Source organism: Chiloscyllium plagiosum, unplaced genomic scaffold, assembly GCF_037043375.1.
Source record: "Chiloscyllium plagiosum isolate Xiang-an unplaced genomic scaffold, Cpla_swu_hap1 HiC_scaffold_39, whole genome shotgun sequence".
Classification (NCBI taxonomy): domain Eukaryota; kingdom Metazoa; phylum Chordata; class Chondrichthyes; order Orectolobiformes; family Hemiscylliidae; genus Chiloscyllium; species Chiloscyllium plagiosum.
Window position 1 is genome coordinate 90325228 of NW_028270177.1, and position 8961 is coordinate 90334188.

An 8961-nucleotide genomic window follows, 5' to 3' on the forward strand; every position below is an offset into this window, starting at 1 on the left:
GCCCCACTGCTCCCTGCTGCTCCACGTTAATAGAATCTGCTCTAGTTGTGGTTGGAACTCCCAGCCTGATGCCCCAATGCTCCCTGCTGCTCCAAGTCAATAAAAGCTGCTCCCGGTGTGGTTGGAACTCCTGGACTGATGTCACAATGCTCTCTGGTCCATGTCAACAGACGCTGCTCCAGATGAGGTGGAAGCTCCCATCCCTGGCAGCTCACACACCTCTATACCATCATAGAAATAGTGCCCACTGACCATTTCCACCACTGGAGCTATTGGTGGAATATCCACATCATGTAAACCTAATATTAGTTTTAGCCACCACCGAATCATTATTTCCAAACGACATTCTTTCTTAAACCTTATTTAGCATGTGCATATTGCAGTCAATCCGAAGTTAGATAATGGTTCTAATTGATATATGCTCAATAAAAGTTAAATCCTATTTTTCATGTTGAGTAACTGCTACTTAGCAAGGATAATGTTTGAATGAAATCACACTTTTATTCCAGGTGAGGGAATGTGGTTTGCATGATTTAAAATGAGCTTGTTCACTGTGTAAAATGATCAAATAGATCTCAGTTTCAAAACAAAATTGGTTACGTTGTCAGCCATCTTGACATGTGGTGTCTTCTTCTTTCAACCACACGGGTATTAGAACGAAACGTCTGTTAATGATACGCGTATAAAGACACGTTAAATCATTTTCATGCTTATGCTACATGAATCTGCGGTTATTGATCCACAGTTTAGGTTCAGTCCCTACATTTAACATGCTGACTTCTCCAGTTGTTCATAGTTCAATGTGATGCATCCAGTGTGTGCATAACGAGAGGGAGCTTGCTTCCACATCTTGTGTTTATATTAGTCTTATGTCCAGCCTTCATCAATGGCGAGAGAAAAGGGCAAGGGCGAGACCAATGTGTAAGGCTCTCCGTGCCCATGCACGGCACCAACATCGGCAATTCTCTACTGTACATTTACTTCCAGTTCTCGATGCCCCTACACCCACCCCTGCCCCTTTTGAATTATCTCCATTATTTTCTGCTGTCTCTCAGTGCTCTTCTCACCAAGATGAATCACTTCTACTCAACTTGCTCCAGATTTCATCTGACAAAACTGTCATTAAGAATCCCATTGCATAAACATGCCCTTCGCATCTCTCGTTATTTGGTTTTCCCGGATCCCTTTCATAAGATAAAAGGTCACAGCAGCTTGACGTGAAAAATAAAATCGCGTTCCTTTTCATTATCCCAATTCAATCTACATTTCAATGCAGTTTAGACAACTGGCTCAAATTATTCTTTGAGATTTTATGATAGCGTCGATGCATATAAACTGACCATTGAAGTTCCAATTTCAATAACACAGCTGTGATCATCAAAAAATAGCAACATTGAAAACAGCGACGTGAGTGGGAATCGAATCCACGCGTGCAGCGCACAGTAGATTAGCAGTCTATTGCCTTAACCTCTCGGCCACCGCGTCACATACTCGAGTGAGACTGTGACCTTATGAATAAGTGAATTGCGTAAATTATGCAGAACAGCAGCTATTTCTCCCTGGTGTTCAAAATTTGGGAGACGATTTGTAGCTCGGGTGCTCGTTGTTGTGGTTCTGTTCGCCGAGCTGGAACTTTTTGTTGCAAACGTTTAGTCCCCTGTCTAGGTGACATCCTCAGTGCTTGGGAGCCTCCTGTGAAGCGCTTCTGTGGTGTTTCCTCCATCATTTATAGTGGCCTGTTCCTGCCGCTTCCGGTAGCGGCAGGGACAGGCCACTATAAATGCCGGAGGAAACACCACAGAAGCGCTTCACAGGAGGCTCCCAAGCACTGAGGATGTCACCAATACAGGGGACTAAACGTTTGCAACAAAAATTTCCAGCTCGGCGAACAGAACCACAACATTTCTCCCTGGTGTTGGTGAAATGATAAATAGCACAGTACGGTTCCAAGATTATGGTCTGGCCTCTGGGTTGTGGGGCAAGCGTATTCCCACTGTAACACTCTGCTTACAGTGATCTGAACAAAAATGAAGAAATGACTATATAACAAGGCCTCTTGAATTCTGTGAAGATTTGAAGTCAACGGAACGAAGGAGCCGAGACAGCAGGAGGTGTTCTTTCAAGAAAGAGTTGGATAGAGCTCTTAAGGGATAGTGGAATCAAGGGTTATGGGATAATGCAGGATCAGGATACTGATTGAGGCTGATCAGCCATGATCATAATGAATGGTAGTGCTGGCTCAAAGGGCAGAATGGCCTACTCCTGCACCTATTGTCTATCTTCTATTAAATTGCCTGTGAGGAATTGTTTTCCAGACTGGAGGAGGGTGCATAGTGCTCAATGTCATTATTCGGAACACCTTTCTTCTGCTCAGATATTTTGACACGCACCTGTGTACAGAACAGACAATTTCAAAATCCTAAATAAGGCTAAACTGACAATTGAATTCAACAATGCAAAACCCTTGATCTGTATCATTTTCCTGGGCCGTGCGACAACAAGTCACTGTATGATCACAGCAATGCAGTGAGCAAGTGTCAGAAGGAAAATGAGTGCAGTGCCAGAGTGTATGCTTGGAGCAGCAGTTGACACACGGGGAAGTGCACTTCCCACAACAGGAACACTTTCCAAACAGCGGACTGCGGTGGAAGTATTCAGAGGGGGTTTACACCTTGGAATTTGATGCCAGAGACACAATGGAGATCTGTTATTGAGTCTGTTCAAAATGAAGAATTTAAGATTTCTTCAGATGAAAAACAAAATAACATGCTCATTGGTTAGTGAAGGCAAATGTTGAAATTGTATATTTCAATAATCTACCCATCTTTGCAATGAGGAGCTCACTACTTTCCTCACTCGGGGTCAGAATCACTGGTGAACATGATCGTATAATCCCCGTTACGAGCCATGGAATCAGAGAAACTCGGTTTCCCAAACGTTACTGTACAACCAGGAATGTGGAGGTAAGCATTAATGGGTTGCTCCTGAGCTGCAGGTGACCAGTGCACGGTATCTCTGTTCCAGTATAGTGGGCTGTGCTGTGCCGAAGTTTTAAGTATGAGCCTCACATGGAGCAGCTTCAATTTGTCGTCGTGTTGAGGGGTACGGGTAGAAGGTGATGTTGAGCAAAGCCAAGTTTATGGGAAAATACCCGTATTTGTGGATTGAGAAACGACCTTTCCTGGATAATAACTTCTTGATCAACAAACATACTGCAAGTATTAAAACGTGACTAGACATATCTGGAGAGAGAGAGCCGAAGGTGATTTTTCAGCAGATGGATAACGTTTCCCATGTGCACTGCGTTAAATTCCGGGAAAATAGATGTTGAACTGGTTTCATGTTACGCAGTTTGCTGCAAACTCACAAAGGTTATTGCAATAATATAAAAAAAAAATCATATAGGACCGTTTGAATATTGCACTGAACTGCATTTTGGTCTGAGCATATTTTATCTTCAATGGCGTGCTGCAGAGAAGTACAGAGGGTGAACAATACAAAAGGATAGAGTCTTCTTGGTGGATTTCTTGGGTGGAGTTAAGAATGTACGAAATACACCTAACATCATGTGAATGTGGTCAAATCTTTAAAGTAGGTGTTGCGTCTCCAAGTGACGATTCAATGCCTACTCATTAGGATATAACTTCTGTCTGCGGTTATTTTGCGACATCAGCTCCATTTACAGAGTTTCACCTTGAATAATACGCCACACCTTACCAATCCATGAACTTGTTATACTCAGTCTTATTCAGTTGTACGTGTTCATGAAATGTCTTTGTGTCTGAAGTCAACAAATTCGAAATTGTTACACAACCACACTGACTTTCACTCAATGGTAAATCCTCTCCGTGTTCGTGTATCTTTTAAAACACTCTGAAGTCAGCTTCTACGTTTTATTTCTGGAAAGTCGTTCACGAATTAAATAACTCTTGAGTGGAAGAAACTCTCATCCAATCTTTTCTTAATCATTCACTAATGGTTTTCAAGCTCTAACGAAAGTTATTGATTCACTCGAAAGAGGGACTTTCCACGATTTACTCATTCAAACCTCGCGTTATGTGAAAATCTCATTTGTTCACATCAAACTTGCGTGTTTCTGCTCCAGCATTTCCAAATCTCGTGAATAAACTCCTTCATTCTTTCTATCATCCCGATGAAACTGGTTGTATCTTTTCTGATATTTTTATGTCTCAGCAAACAAAGTCACTTGGCTTTCTAATATCTTGCTATCCAGGAAACAGCGTCTGTGCCCTTTCTAACTTCTTTACATGTTTTTTTGGTGGAGAATGAGGACAAAGATTATACACAATGCTCCCACTGAGTGTGACCTAAAGATTTTACAGTTACACTCTGAACTCTTTGCTTTTTAAATATGACGTCTCTATTTATAAATTCCAATAAGGTAATTTACTATCTATCCAGTTAATGAACATCGTCTCCATGGAGACGAAAATTATCTATCACTTCTTTTATTCTTCCACGGAATGTCTGAAAGGTTTGTAAGGCCAATACCTCTAAATCACCGTGCCCTGAGTCAGTCTCAGCTGTTTCTAAAGGCGACTGAAGTTCAAATACTTCATAGTGTGTCTCCCGTCATTCCAGTGCAGACTGGTTCTGGACAGTAAATGCAATCACCAAAGGCCACCATGGATCTCAAATCAACAGTTTTCACATAGTAATTGTCGTAGCTATTGTGTATCGTATGTCCGTGTTCTTGTTCAATTTGTTCATCATTTCCTTGTATTGAATTCTACTGAATGATTCCCTTCATCATTCATTCAAAACTCCATGGAACATTGAAAGATTTTACTCATACGCTTCCAGACGACAGTCCTGCCATTCCTGGGATGAATCAGTGAACATTCCCCACGTATCCTCGAAGGCAAGGATTTCCTTTTCCATTTTCAGAGATCATAACAGCACTGAGTCCCATGTGTGCGTTCATTAAAACCAAAATAGTTGCAGCAAGACTTTAAAACTAAGAATTTGCTATCTGCTTGCATTGTTCGTCCCAAACATTACATTCCATATTATGGTATGTTTGTGCATGAAAGCACTTTCTGAATCTTGAGCAATTATATTTCAGTTTTGTCAAAAAAAATCATTCGCTGTTCTCTCTTTCTCTTTCAGTTTCCCGTTTTATATCCCGTATTTTTATCCGTTTATCTTAAGTTTTCAATAATTTCAATCAATCTCGCTTCTGTTTACCATTCCGAGAGAATGCCACAATTTTGTCAATTTATATGCAGTGCAGCTGTAGGGCGCGGTGACCAATTGGTAAGGCATTGGTCACGTCAACCAAATAAAAGTAGCGGGCTGGTGGAATCAGGCCATTCCATCGCAGTCATATTTAAAACATTTAACATAATCTTTAGCCAAATCATATTGGCAGAAAATAAGAAAACAAAAACGAAAAAGTTGCCGACTTAGATAATCAAACAAAAACAGACGTTGCTGGCAAATTTCAGGACGATTGGCAGCATCTGTGGAGAGACGTATCCAGTGGATGTGAAACGTTATCTGTGATTCATCTGCACAGATGGTGCCAGCTCACCTGTGATTTTACAGCAATTTCTGTTTTTGTTTCAGGTTTGCAGATTTTGTTGCAGTTCATGAGAACAATGTTCTCGATAATCAAACAGACAGCATGGACCTGATAGTGTGAAATGAGACAGTAATAATGAATGAGTGGAGAGTGTTGTACTGAAAAAACACAGCAGGTCAGGCAACATCCGAGGGAAACGATTTAGGCATAAGCCATTCATCAGGAATTGGACTTGTGAGGAACAAAGCTGAAGCCAGATGCCAACTCGCAGGCACCTCCTCCTACAGACCACAATCATAAACTCTCCTCCCCTCACCAAACCAGCATCTCCCAGACCATCAACAATCTCATCACCTCTGGGCATCTCCCATCCACAACCTCCAAACACATTGTCCGTGAACCGCGCACTCCCCGATTCTACCTCCTTCCCAAGATTCACAAACCTGACTGCCCCAGTCAACCTATTGTCTCATCCTGCGCCTGTCCCATCCGAATAACTCTTCCTACCTTGACACAATCCTCTCTCCCCAGTTCAGGAAATGCCCACTTAAATTCGTGACACCCCAGTGTACTTCACCTCCTACAAGAATTTCGTTTCCCTGGCCCTCAACGCGTCATCTTCACCATGGACATCCAGTCCCTGTACAAATCCATCTGCCATGGCAGAAGTCTGCAAGCCTTCCATTTCATAATCTCACACCATCCCAACCAGTACCCTTCCACCGACATCCTCATCCACCTGGCTGACCTGGTCCTCACAATCAATAACTTCTCTTTCCAATTCTCCCACTTCCTGCATCGAAACTGTTAGCCATGGGCATCCGCATAGCACCTAGCTGTGCCTGTCTGTTTGCCAGATACGCGGAACTGTCCATCTTTCGCAATTACACAGGCACCTCCTCCACCTGTTCCTCCGCTACATTGATGAATGTTTGGCGCCACTTTGTGCTCCAACGAGGAGGTTGAATAGCTCACCAACTTCACCAACACGTTCCACTCCGACCTCAAATTTATCCGGACCATCTTGGCAACTTCCCTCACCTTCCCGGACCTCTCCATCACCAAATCTGGCGACTGACTAATTACAGACATATACTACAAGTCCACCGACTCCCACACGTATCTAGACTACATCTCCTCCAACCCTATCTCGTGTAAGAACGCCATTCCTTGTTCCCAATTCCTCCACCTCCAGCACATCTCTTCCCAGGATGACAAATTACAGAAAGAGCCAGTTGGTCTCCTTCTTCCACGATCACAAATTGCCTTACCACGTGGTTGACAGCGCCCTCGAGTTCATCACCACCATTTCACACACCACCACCCTGGAAGCCACGCCTCTCAACGCAACAAGGACAGAACCTCCTGGTGCTGACTTTCCACCCCACCAAACTCCGCATAAACGCATCATATTCTATCACTGATGTCACCTCCAAACAGACACCACCACCAGAGATATACTTCGCGACCCAGCCCTGTCAGCATTCCGTAAAGACCATTGCCTCCATGAACCCCTCTTCAGGTCCGCACATCCCCCCACCACCCCACAACCCTCTCCTAGCACCTTTCACTGCCACCAAACGAAGGGTGAAACTAGCACCCACACCACTCCCCTCATCTCTGCCAAGGCCCGAAGGGATCATTCCACATCCGTTAGATATTCACCTGTACAGCTACCAATGTCATCTACTAAATCCGTTGCGCCCAGTGTGGTCTCCTCTACATCAGGGAGACAGGAAACCTCCTTGCAGATCATTTCAGAGAACATCTCTGGGACACCCGCAACCACCAACTTCACCGTCCCGTGGCTGAACACTTCAACTCCCCCTCCTACCCCATCAAAGACATACAATTCTTGGACCTCCTCCACTGCCAAACCGTTACCACCCAACGCCTGGAGGAGGGACGCCACATATTCTGGCTTGGGACCCTAACACCACACAGGATAAATGTGAATTTGAACAGTTACCTCTTTTCTCCTCCCCCAAGCACAAGCCTTCAACTCGCCACCGCCCTCTCGACCCATGCCATCACTGCCATTTCTGACCTATTTTCTTCTCCCTCCTATTCATCCATCTATTGCTTTCCAGCAATTTCCCCTCAACCCCACACCACTTCCATTTATCTCTCAGCCCGACTCACAAGCCTTATTCCAGATGAAGGGCTTAAGCCTGAAACCTGAATCTCCTGCTCCTCGGATGCTACCTGATCTGCTGTGCTTTTCCAGCATCACATTACCAACTCTGATCTCCAGCATCAGCAGTCCTAACTTTATCCTTGGAATTATCAATGACCTTGGAGTGAATATATCCCTCGATTGCAGTGATTACATTGTGACTGAGTTTTCCATTTACTTTGGGTGAGGGCAGGCTGGATCTGAGACAAGTGCTTAACATCTAAACAACGGAAATGGTCTCAGATAGCGAAGGGCTATCAGATAGGGCGGGCTGAAGTGAAGTGGAAACTTCTGTCAGAAGATGGGACAGTACAACTGCGTCACATCACCCAGACTGTAAAAGACACGCAGAAGGAGAAAATCAGCTTCAGTGCAGGCACAACGACAGGTAAAGTGGAAAGGAACAATCCAACACACTGAGGTGCAGTGAAATTATTTATGTGAAAGGATTCGATATATAAGCTACTTTACATATGGACTGCCCTCACATTGGAAAAAGGAATTTCCTGCAGAGTAATGGCGACATTTGCCTGTGAAATCACAATGTTGAGAGACACTGACATATTAACTTCTGTAGCAGCGTGGCCTAGTGAAAGCATGATCGTCCCATCAACCAGAATTCAATAGTTCAAAGCTCTCCTCTGCGCTGTACAACTTATTTGCTGCTCCTGTCGTCAGATCTCAATCGCTTCACTGTGTATCTTCTTCTGCTTCCTGCTTCACGGAAACACTTGAAACGCGAACAAATCCACTTTCCACTTTCAACAATCTTTTGGAACTCCCGAGTTGATACACTTAAGGATGACCAATTGGCCTTATCGAGCGCTCTCACTCTGGTATGATCTGAATTATAAAGTGTACTGTGTCTGATCTGCAGAATGTCCCCATGCGGGACGGTGCTATTTATCCCATTCCCGTGGACTGAGCTGTCTCGACTGGCAGAGTATTCAGCCATTTCCCTCCACTTGCAGGCATTATGACGGGATGTAAGTGTGGATATGCTCTGAAGCTTCCTCTCACGGGCACAGCCAGGTGCAAGAGCACCGCTGCAACTTAGCAACTTTGATTGTGAACTTCGTCCAAATATCATTTATTTGAGAGAGAGAAAAAGGTGCTGAGTTAGCGGGAAGGAGAGAAATGGGCTGTGGACTCTCTTCCCTCAGTAAAATTCAAAAAAGTGTATTTTTGTGCTGCCTATTTGATGTTCAGAATCAAATTACGCAGAACAATCCTGCAGAAA

General features: G+C 43.9%; 1 non-coding gene across 1 annotated transcript; it reads right to left on the reverse strand.

Annotated features, from left to right (window-relative positions):
• Positions 1-1403: 1403 nt before the first annotated feature.
• On the reverse strand, positions 1404-1485 carry trnas-gcu (transfer RNA serine (anticodon GCU)). Its single transcript has one exon. It is a non-coding gene; the product is annotated as a tRNA-Ser (tRNA).
• Between the last annotated feature and the right edge of the window lie 7476 nt (positions 1486-8961).